Source organism: Macrosteles quadrilineatus, unplaced genomic scaffold (genome assembly GCF_028750875.1).
Source record: "Macrosteles quadrilineatus isolate MER2022 unplaced genomic scaffold, UCM_ALF_1.0 Scaffold_9__3_contigs__length_116548681, whole genome shotgun sequence".
Lineage (NCBI taxonomy): Eukaryota > Metazoa > Arthropoda > Insecta > Hemiptera > Cicadellidae > Macrosteles > Macrosteles quadrilineatus.
In genome coordinates, this window is record NW_026542602.1 from 20,158,851 (window position 1) to 20,162,557 (window position 3,707).

Here is a 3,707-nt window from a genome sequence, read left to right on the forward strand (position 1 = left end):
CTTGCACGACTTTTTTTTGTTTAGTTGTAGTCAACAGTTGTAGACGGAAAAGACCTTCTGTTGAGTACTTAAACAAAAATTAAAACTGTATAATATAAAGAATGTAATATAGAAAAATATGCCAGTGCAAATGAGTAGGTTATTTATCTATCGGTTGGCTGCACTGTCTACATCGGCTTGGTGCTTCGTGGTTGGCTGCACTGTCTACATCGGCTTGGCGCTCCGTGGTTGGCTGCACTGTCTACATCGGCTTGGCGCTCCGTGGTTGGCTGCACTGTCTACATCGGCTTGGCGCTCCGTGGTTGGCTGCTGATAAGCTGATGAGTGTTCTGGAAGATGTTCAACAAGTTTACGTTAAGGTGTGAATTACAGTTGTGATCGTAATGCTAATGGTCTTGAAAATTCCAATTCAACAAAGTGTTTAATATTCACATACCTTTGGAGTGTTATTTTTGACATTTTCGTGACTTAGCATTCCCCCTCAACCTACTGTCTCGACCAGATATTTATTTTGCGATACAAAGGCGCGATGGTTTGCGTTAGGCAGGTGGCTATTAAAATCTCACACTTACACTCAAATTACACTTGATTTTTAATCAATGAATTAGTGTCTATTAGTTTATTGTGGTCACATCATTTTCCATAGCCGACTTAGGTCATATATGATTTGTAGTTTTATTTATATTTGCCAAAGTGAAACAATAAAATATCTCTTTATGAAATTTGTCTGATCATTTAATAGTGTTGTAGATCTTTGGAATAGATTATTTTGAATATTTGACAAACGAGCCCATAATTAACTTAAAAGACCGAACATCTTCACAGATAAGTAATGGAACCTACGTTTAAAGAAAAAGTCCACACGGTTTGTATTAATTATACTTACTTGCCTACGGGGCTCCAACTTCATTAATGCGTTATAATCTGATTGTCTAACAACGGATGGGAATCTAACTGTTGAAATATATAGTACAGTATTAGCAATATTTTGATTGAAAAGTGGATCGCTATTAAAATCTAGGTCTAGCCTATAATTTTTTAATATAAAAAAGCTGACTGTTCATCAACTAACTGTAATGTTACCTAAAGACCGCAGGTATTTTTGAGTAAATGGTATGTTAAAAATGCTTTTTTATTTATTTGTAAACAGACTTCCTTAAACACAGAAACACGTGAATTGAGTTAAACTGTTTAAATTCAGTCAATGAAATTTGAATATTTTTAAGGATATAAATGTAAAGCGACCACTGTTTTGGAATAAAAAAATCTTTATAACTTGTTTTAATAGTCTTTTCAGAAATTATATACCAAATTGAAATTCACTGCAAGGAGCAGTTTCAAATTAAAATAGTGTTGTAAATAAAACAATTATAACGGGGTTTCGGATAACTGTTGAGATTTAGTAATATTTAACATCCTTTTTAGTTTTTGTTGGTCCAGGAATCATATCTTAAAAGGTTAGTTAAGAGTTTGGAGACACTCTCCGAGTTTTGAATAAGGAAGTTAAGAATAGGGAATAAAAACAGTAACACGTACTTGAGTTATACTTATATAATTGACCAATATGATTTTAAAGTGAAAAATAAGTTACATGTTATTTTGCCCTTAAAAATCCACAGAGGTCTGAAAGAGTCAAAACATTCTTACCATATTGTCAACATAGCAGTCAAATATCTTCTCAAGAGCAGTCCATAGGTGGATGTCCTTTTGTGTTGACTTTGCATTGTTATACAAACACAGATAATACACCACCTGTATTATTTAGCCTACATGGCCAAAACAATTTCACCTGAAATATTTAATCTTCTTTCTTTTTGTTAGTAGACATAATGTGTGCCTTAATTGGAAAAATTATACATTAAAACATCTTCCGAAATCATTGATTAAGTGCGTATTAAACCTTTTTATATAAACACATCCCCTTTTAAAATTGGCCTATTTAAAATAATATTTAGACTGTCCTAATTCTTTGTTATATTTTATTCTTGTTAACTGTGTTTTTGTAGCCTGTAGTTTTTGAGTAGGTAAAATGTTTTTGTTACCCTATGCAATTGTCCACATTATATGGCATCTCCAAGGGTCTAAGTCATCTTCTTATCACTAACACTTAAGTCTATATTTACAAAAATTATATTCTATCGGCCTAGGTTTAAATTCGAACACAGCCAGTCTTAGAAATAAAACACACTCTGTTATAATACTATGGTGTGATTTTGGCAATTCACAATAACGTGGTGCCAACGGTTAAATACAGAAATGTCATGAATTAACCATGGAAAGTTTGATAGAAAAGAAAACTAGTTTACAAACTAGTTAGCCATCATCGAGGTTGCTGTTGAGATATTATCTGCAATAGTTGCCCTGAAAATCAGACAACTTGTATTGTGTTTGCAAGAGTAAGCCTAATCAGGAACACTACGAACATAGTACTAATTCATTAATTACAAAAATAAAGACTTGTACAATCAAAAAGATCTAATTCCAAGTTTAGCTTTTTAATATTATAAATAATTAAATAATGTAATTGATTCCTTTATGAGTTACTTAAAGGAATTAGATTTGAATTGCAAATGGAAGTTTTCTTCATTACCTTGTTGTCAATAAATTACCCTCTTATCATTTTAATGAATTTAATGAACTTTAAACCTTCAAGATTTTGATTATGCTTTCTTTTTATTACTGGTTGATTACCATTAGCATAAAATGAAAATCACACGACTTGATATACCTTTTTATATAGTTACAATTAATCCGTTTGTAATATACGCCATAATAAATAAATTATACATTGCGAACTTTCAGGTAGAAGAGCAGTAACCAACCTATAATTTGATAAGTAACGCAAGGTGAGAATCTCCGGTATTTACCATTGCGTTATTATATAGGCCTACCACATTGTATTTAATTAGTACTGCTGGGTTATAAAATAAAAAATCCAAAAAGCTAATTTTATATATTATTTATTTTATTATTGGACTTACATAAAATAACGTTAACATACGAAAAAATAAATTATTTTAACTTGAGAGACGAATTTAAAGGATGAGTTATCATAAAACACGAATACAAGTACTTTAGCTGACAGTTTAGTATTTTGTATCTAGAAATAGTGTTTATTGTTTTAAAAATAAGTTTAAATAAAAATACATGAAAAGAGATATAAAAAAGACGTTACTAAAAAAAATCATTGTTATGTTTGTTCTTCGTTATTTGTGCATTTGGTCATGTGATCGATACACTTTAACACCCATTAATCTAGGGCTTAATACATTATATTTGTCTGCGGTTTTCACGTTTTAAAATGAAAATAAAAGCATCGTGCTTTGAAGGTGAGTGGTGGCTAATCCAGGTTTTAGTCCTAAGCCAAACTTATTGCGCTCATATCGATGAACTTCTCCCTCAAAAGTCTGGCAGTAGAAATTTAAATCATATACACAAAATATTATTATTTATTAGAGTAATGTCATTAGATTCTGTAAAGTTTAATTCATTAACACACATTCTATTTTTCAACTAAATTAGCTTTTAAGTTTATTTTCATGGTTACCAATACATCCAAAAACAAAATAGTCAATGATAATATATATATATTAAAAATATAAAAAATAAATATAATTATTGAAATATTCTAAATTAGTAATTTCAACATATTTTACATGTTTCACCTTTTGGTTTGGTTACTCGATAAAATTGTTATTATTCTATTT